The following is an 8278-nucleotide window of genomic DNA, read 5'->3' on the forward strand; positions in this document are numbered from 1 at the left end:
TCTACAACTGATTAGTGAATATATTCCGGCCCCCGACCATCCTCTCAACAACAAAAAAATCAGTCGCGGCTGAATCTAGTTGATGATCCCAACACTAAAAGGTAAAATTGTATTTTTTTAGACACGACTGCAAACTTCAAGGACATACACGTCTATGTTTTCTTCTTTCACAGAGAATCATGTTGTCCTTAAAGCCCTACCGATAATTCCTTATTCAACATTCTGTTCATATATATATATATATATATAGGGGTGTCCACATACTTTTATATATATATATATATATATATATATATATATATATAAATGAGTGGATTAAATGAGTGGATTCTGCTATTTCAGCCACACCAGTTGCTGACAGGTGTATATAATCGAGCACACAGCCATGAAATCTCCAGACAAACATTGTCAGTAGAATGGCCTTACTGAAGAGCTCAGTGAATTTCATAGAATGCCACCTTTCCAACAAGTCAGTTTCTTTCCTTTCTAACCTGCTAGAGCTGCCCTGGTCAACTGTAAGTGCTGTTATTGTGAAGTGGAAACGTTTAGGAGCGACAACGGCTCAGCCGCGAAGTGGTAGGCCACACAAGCTCACAGAACAGGACAACAGAATGGTGAAGCAAGTAAAAATATTCTGTCCTCGGTTACAACACTCACTACTGAGTTCCAAACTGCCTCTGGAAGCAACATAAGCACAAGAGCTGCTAGTTGGGAGCTTCATGAAATGGGTTTCCACGGCCGAGTAGCTGCACACAAGCCTAAGATCACAATGCACAATGTCAAGCGCCGGCTGGAGTGGCTTAAAGCTCGCTGCCATTGGACTCTGGAGAAGTAGATGAATCAGTCCGACTGACGAATCTGGGTTTGGCGGATGCCAGGAGAACGCTTCCTACCTGAATGCATAGCGCCAACTGTAAAGTTTGGTGGTGGAATAATATTGTGTTGGGGCTGTTTTTCATGGTGTGGGCTAGGCCCCTTTGTTCCAGTGAATGGATATCTTAATGTTACAGCGTACAATGACATTCAAGACAATTCTCTGCTTCTAACTTTGTGGCAACAGATTGGGCATGTTCCATCATGACGATGCCCCGGTGCACAAAGAGAGATCCATACAGAAATGGTTTGTCGAGATCAGTGTGGAACAACTTGACTGGCCTACAAAGAGGCCTGACCTCAACCCCATCGAACACCTTTGGGATGAATTGTGAAGCTGACTGCAGGCCTAATCGCCCAACATCAGTGCCCGACCTCACTAATGCTTTTGTGGCTGAATGGAAGTCCCCGCAGCAATGTTCCTACATGGTGGAAAGCCTTCCCAGAAGAGTGGAGGCTGTTTTAGCAACAATGGAGAGAACAACTCCATTTTAATGCCCATGATTTTGGAATTAGATGTTTGACGTGCAGGTGTCCACATACTTGGTCATGTTCTGAATCTACAATTGATTTAATACAAAAAATAAATTGGTTTAAAAACAAGTCTTATCTGAATAAAATGTAATACTCTGCAGTCCACATTGTCACACCTATAGGCCTACCTCTTCCTAAACCATAAAGAAAAACAATTTTATTTTTTTATTTTTAAAGATAATATTTCATAGCAAGTTTATAATATACAAAATTCTGAATGAATGGGAATATAATTGCAACAATGTTATGTGGTTCTACTGATTTGCCCCATTTCTCACCCACAGCCACCTTTTCCAATGTAACAGTGACCTCCTGTGGCCAGCAATAATCAGGACATCATGTACATTTCTCACCCACAGTCACCTTTTCCAATGTAACAGCGACCTCCTGTGTTCGCCAATGATCAGGACATAATGTACAGCACACACACTTGTTCTAGGGGACAGATTATGTTCCACAGATCAATTAAAACCAGATAAATTAAATTGTATTTCAGAGACATTATGAAAAAGAAACAAACATGACAAAAGTTGTTTTCTATAGTTTTCAGTAGCTATTCCCCGGCAAAATAATACACATTTCAACATAGTAAAACATATGAGCAATACAGTCAATATAATCATGAAAAGCAATTGAAAGTGTACACGTATCATTATAGTTTCGAGACAAACTGACGTGTAAATCAGGTAGCAGCTCACACAAGGTTTGTTTCTGGGTTCCCAAACAAGACCATAAACTCTGAATGATGCCAGTAAACGCGTAGGCTTGAGGTCACCTTGAATTCACTTTAGATATGTAAATTGTAAACATGTTTCAGTTTCCTGGTAAACATAATTTTATCTCACAGGACTATATCATAAAATACCCTTATGTCTACTTTTGCAGATTTTCCTTACAAATCATGACTAATGTTTAACCTTGACACTATCATAAAATGACTGCACACATTGAACTAAAGAGAACTGCACAAGTTGAATGTTCACACAACCTCCAGTACACTACAAGCTGAAGTATAGGCTATCCAGTTGAAGAATGGGGGGACTGACTCTGACCCTGCTGCTGCTGTGTCTGTCTGGGACTCTCAGTGAAGATGCTGGAGAAGACAACCTCAATGACATCATGGTACAGATTCATCCTGAACAGGGACAGGACATAGAGAATGAATACAAGGCGATTAACCAACACTCTGAACAGGGACAGGACATAGAGAATGAATACAAGACTCATAACCAACACTCTGAACAGGGACAGGACATAGAGAATGAATACAAGGCTCATAACCAACACTCTGAACAGGGACAGGACATAGAAAGTGAAGTTATTTTCAAACAGAATCAAGCACCATCCCTAGCAGCGACAAACGGTAGCTGCCAGCCAGACATGTGTAACCTTCTGAGGCATCTGGGAGCCATGGAGGCCAGACTGACCACTGCAGAGAACCAGGTGGAAGAATTGAGTAACATGGAGGCTATTGTTGCTCTTCTACAGAGAGAAACTGAATGTAATCTAAATCTAATAACTTACTTTTTTTGTTAATATATTAAAATCTTCAGAATACCAAAAAACATATTAACAACTAAGATTATGAATTAGGCTGTTTGACAAGTTTTAATGCCCAAGAAACCTGCCTACATGTTGTTTGAAGTACAATAGGTCAACACAGCTACCAGTAGTAGGTCAAAACTGTCTGTTGGGAAACCTTGGTAGAGCATGGGTGAAGTTATAGACCTTGTGGTGCTCATGTGAATTTTCTTTATTTTTGTCTTCAGACCTGCCTAACTTAAGACAGTTTTTGTGTTTAATAGTTCAAGCAGCCCAGCTCAGAGTCATGGAGACCAAGCTGAGCACCAGTGAGAGCCTGATGAAGAGCATGAAGAGAGAGAATGAAGGTGATTTACATTTGTATTCTGTCTGGATTGGTAAAGTAACTATGGTGTGAAGTGACATCATCGCTAAGGTCAACAAGGAATAGTTGATCTGTTTTTGGTCTTAATATTAGTTTAAATTCCTCTTTTCCAGTACAGGAGAGGAAGCTTCAAGTATTGTCATTTAGAGTCGACGCCACTGAGTTCAGAGTGGAGCAACAGCAAATCCTGCTGGATGAACTGAGGAGACAGAGTGAAGGTAGATAATGCTAAATAGACAATAATTACAATGTGGTTAACGAATTGATTTAGCCGAAACTACTGGATAACAGTATGTGAAATCGTATACATGCCCTGTTCTTTGTTGTGAAGTTGTAATGTGCTATTTCTCATAGACGGAACAAAGATTGCTTTTACGGCAGCACTAGGAGGAGATGGCCATATACCGCCCTCTGAGAGAGAGACCAACTTGGCATTCAGCAACGTCTTCACAAACGTTGGCGATGCCTACAACCCTGGATCAGGTAAAGAGTTGGAAGACACGATGGAAGAACTATGAGAGTGGATTTCTCCCAATAATCTCTCCTTCCTCCTGAAGTGTCCACTCGTTCACAAGTCCCCACAAAGTTAAAAGGGTGAATGACCAATCTAAAAGGCTCACCTCAGTAGCAAAGTAGTAGTTTTTATTGCACATATTCATGCACAGTACAATGTATATTTCTTGTTTTAGTTGCTGCTGATCTAGTCTCTCCTCTGATAAGGGTGTCTCCCTGCTGCTTCTCTACAGGTGTCTTCACTGTATTTACAAGATTATAGTATTATAGTATATATCTCTTCCTGCTACTTCTCTACAGGTGTCTTCAATGTATTTATAAGATTATATGATTATAGTATTATGGTATATATATATATCTCCATGCTACTCCTCTACAGGTGTCTTCAATGTATTTCTAAGATTATATGATTGTAGTATTATGGTATATATATATATATCTCCCTGCTTCTCCTCTTCAGGTGTCTTCAATGCGCCAGTGAAAGGAGTCTACTACTTCAGCTTCTCATCATATGCCTATAGCCAGCACAACGTCTGTGTAAGTCTGTTTAAGAATAATGTACGCATGTTGTCTGCGTGTGATCATCATACAGAGCATGATAGATCTGATAGTTCTGGTAATGGAGGGACACTACATCTAGAACAGGGAGACCATGTCTACATGACTCTTCATGCTCATTCACACATATTTGCAGACTTCCAAAACCGCAGCACATTCAGGGGCTTCCTGCTTTTCAGAACATAAGGATAAATCCCATGAAAACAAAAATGGAATGTGTTTCAAATGGCACACTATTCCATATATAGTGCACTACTTTTGACCAGGACCGATATATCTCTGGGAAAAAGTAGTGCTCTATATTGGGATTAGGGTGCCATTTGGGATTTAGCCATACTGTATGTCAGCACATTTCCATGGGTAAAATACAATGTTCAAATTAGTAGAACTAAAAATGAAATGAACTATTCTGCAATAAGAGTTTGTTTGTGAAAGTAGTGCTCTGTAATGTTTTAAAGGAACTGATTAACGGAAAATGAACACATTTGAGAGATTGTCAAATGATTCCAGAGTTAGCATATGAATGTTGTGTGACATAAAATATGGATTTTAACTCGAAATATGACGGAATAAATCTGAGATATTGTCAAATCAAATGTGTTTGTATGTCATACTGTACACTTCCTACGATGCAGGACTTTTGACTCATCTTACAAACTAACATAGGCCTTAAAAATGTATAGATTAAGATTACAATTAGATTCCCACTGGGCACCGGTTGAATCAACACGGTTTCCACTTCATTTCAATGAAATGACGTTGAACCAAAGTTGGATTGACGTCCGTGTCCAGTGGATTGCTCCCTTGTCTTGATTTATTGGCATCTGTTCATGTTTACCAGAAAATAATAATTCTGCACCATCTGGGTCATTTCCTCTATGATCTACAGAGAGTAATGTGTAGACCATGGTGACTGCTGGGTTCCTAGAAGTGTGTCAAGGCCATAATAATATTATATTTTATTTCAGAGAGCAAAGATCCTTTGTTTTTAGGTCACTTTGTAGCGTTTCCTTGTAATGGTTGTTAAACTGATTGTTGGGAAGATTATGCCCCTGACATAAAAGAGCTGGGTATCAAGTCCCTACCATAAAGTTGTAAAAATTATACATTGGCACAGAGAACAATATGCTGTGTGTACTGTAACAGCAACTATTGATCTGTGTACTGATTAGGTATCAAGTCTACTATAAAGTAGAAGACTATAAAACCGGTGTTCACTGTAAATATTCATAAACAGAGCTCAGTCTCTTTACTGTAACAGCAACTATTGATCTGTGTACTCATCCTGCTTCATACAGAGAACTACCACAAAGGTAAGTAAGATGTGTATATATGATTGGACAATGCTTCTGCTATATTTATTACAGAGGGATGTTTCAGCTGTGGCAGACAGACGTTAAACAAGCCTTCTGCAGTTGCTACATCAATTTTTGGACTTATACATCTTTCATTTTTACATGTAACCTTTATTGAACTAGGCAAGTCAGTTAAGAACAAATTCTTATTTACAATGATTGGCCTACCCCGGATGACGCTGGGCCAATTGTGCGCTGCCCTATGGGACTCCCAATCACGGTGACTGGGTTATCCTCTGACACCGCCTATTATATAGGTCCTGGATGTCCGGAAGCTTGCCCCCAGTACACACTACCCTCTGTAGCGTCTTACGGTCAAATGCCGAGCAGTTGCCATACCAGACAGTGATGCAACCGGTCAGGATGTCTGTGGTGACACCTCTAGCACTGAGATGCAGTGCCTTAGACCACTGGGCCACTCAGGAGACCTAAATGAATGAATTAATGATTATTAAATTAATGATATGTACCCATTGATTCTTGGAGAATAGAACTGATAAATGCATTATGAGCGTAGTTCAACTGTACCCCTTCAGAACTCAAAATATTGTTTAACTCCAATGTTTGTAAACAAAGTAAATGTAAACAAACACTGTAGAGCCTCAAAATATGGTTAAAACTATATTTTGATATCATGGATGGTCAGTCCATGCATCAAAAGCTCTGTCCATGAATTTGAGCCTGGTAGTTTCTGTCCGGCCACTTTACCATAAAGGCTTGATTGGTGGAGTCCATTTTAGAATAAGGCTGTAACATAACAAAATGTGTAAACAGTCAGGTGGTCTGAATACTTTCCAATTGCACTGTATACATCACGGTGTCAAGGCATATGAACAAACATGGTAAACAATGCAATTATCCCAGCACATAGGTTGTAATATGGCTTTTTTGGGGGGGGCTTGGCTTCCCCAGTGATTTTACCCACGCACCGCTACTGATTGTATAATTTCAAATCCAAAATGCTTGAGTACAGAGCAAAAACAAGAACAAACATTGTCACTGTCCCAATACCTTTGGACCTCACTGTATGGTTTCCTGAATTAGAGCAGATGGTGGTAACAAATAGCATAGTCCTACTGTCTGTATTTTGTTCTTTTAAAAGCACACATTTTGCCTAGTGGCACCGTGGCACTCACGCGGTTAAGTTCTGGCCACATTAGAAGAAAAAAAAGTGACCACACTCAGCTAATCATCCAAAAACAGGGGTGTCGAACATATAGCCAGCGGGCCGGATCCGGGGGTGGTTTGAGTCTACCTCGGTTACCTCATACCCCTGCACATCAACTATGTACTGGTACCCTGTGTATACAGCCGAGTTATCTTCACTCATTATTATGACTTGTTATTACTTTTCTATTATTTCTCCATTTTCTTTCTCTCTGCATTGTTGGGATGGGCCGTAAGTCCAACAATCTCTCCCTCAACGTGAGCAAGACAAAGAAGCTGATCGTGGACTATAGGAAAATGTGGGCCGAACAGGCCAACATTAACATCGACGGAGCTGAAGTGTTGCGGGTCAAGAGTTTGGGCCAAACACACTAAAACAGTTGTGAAGAGGGCACGACAACACCTTTTCCCCCTCAGGAGACTGAAAATATTTAGCATGGGTCCCCAGATCCTCAAAAAGTTCTACAGCTGCACCATTGTGAGCATCCTGACCGGTTGCATGAAATGGTCACTGGACAGCTGCTGCTCGCTGTTTATAATCTATGCATAGTCACTTTACAAACTACCTCGACTAACCTGTACCCCTGCATATTGACTCGGTACCGATACCCCCTGCAAATAGCCTTGTTATTGTTATCTAATTTTATTGTGTTACTTTTTTTATAGAATTTTTTACTTTAGTTTATTTAGTAAATATTTTCTTAACTCTATTTCTTGAACTGCGTTGTTGGTTAAGGTCTTGTAATTTAGCGTTTCACGGTACTACACCTGTTGTATTCGGCGCACATGACAAATAAACTTGGATTTGAAGTAAGCATTTTACTGTTAGTCTACTCCTGTTGTTTATGAAGCTTCTGACAAATACAATTTGAAAAAACAAACTCAATATACTTAACATAATACAATTATTCAAACCAAATCAAAACTGTGTAGAAATGTTGATAGACCTGTATTCATACAGTGTCTTGACTGTCCAGCTCGCTAATAATCACTAGACCGTTGGGGTTCATCGAAAATAAACCCTAAACTATGGTTAGAGGACAATTTTTTAGCAGATTTGGAATGAAAGGAAATAACCCATTTTCAGTGCAGCCGTCTGGACCTCGTTGAAGACCGAACGTATCCCCCGGGGCAAAATGACTCCAGACACCCCTGTCCTAAAATGTGTTTTTGGTCTAAGAGTAACGTTATACTTAAGCAATAAGGCCAGAGGAGGTGTGGTATATGACCAAAATACCACGGCTGTCAGCCAATCAGCATTCAGGGCTCAAACCACCCAGTTTATACTATATGATTTTGTATTAGGTTCTGTTGTGTAGAATACTAATAAAACATGTGACTTTAGTGAGCAAGCCTCACTGTGAGAAGTGAC

Source organism: Oncorhynchus clarkii, chromosome 9 (assembly GCF_045791955.1).
Source record: "Oncorhynchus clarkii lewisi isolate Uvic-CL-2024 chromosome 9, UVic_Ocla_1.0, whole genome shotgun sequence".
Lineage (NCBI taxonomy): Eukaryota > Metazoa > Chordata > Actinopteri > Salmoniformes > Salmonidae > Oncorhynchus > Oncorhynchus clarkii.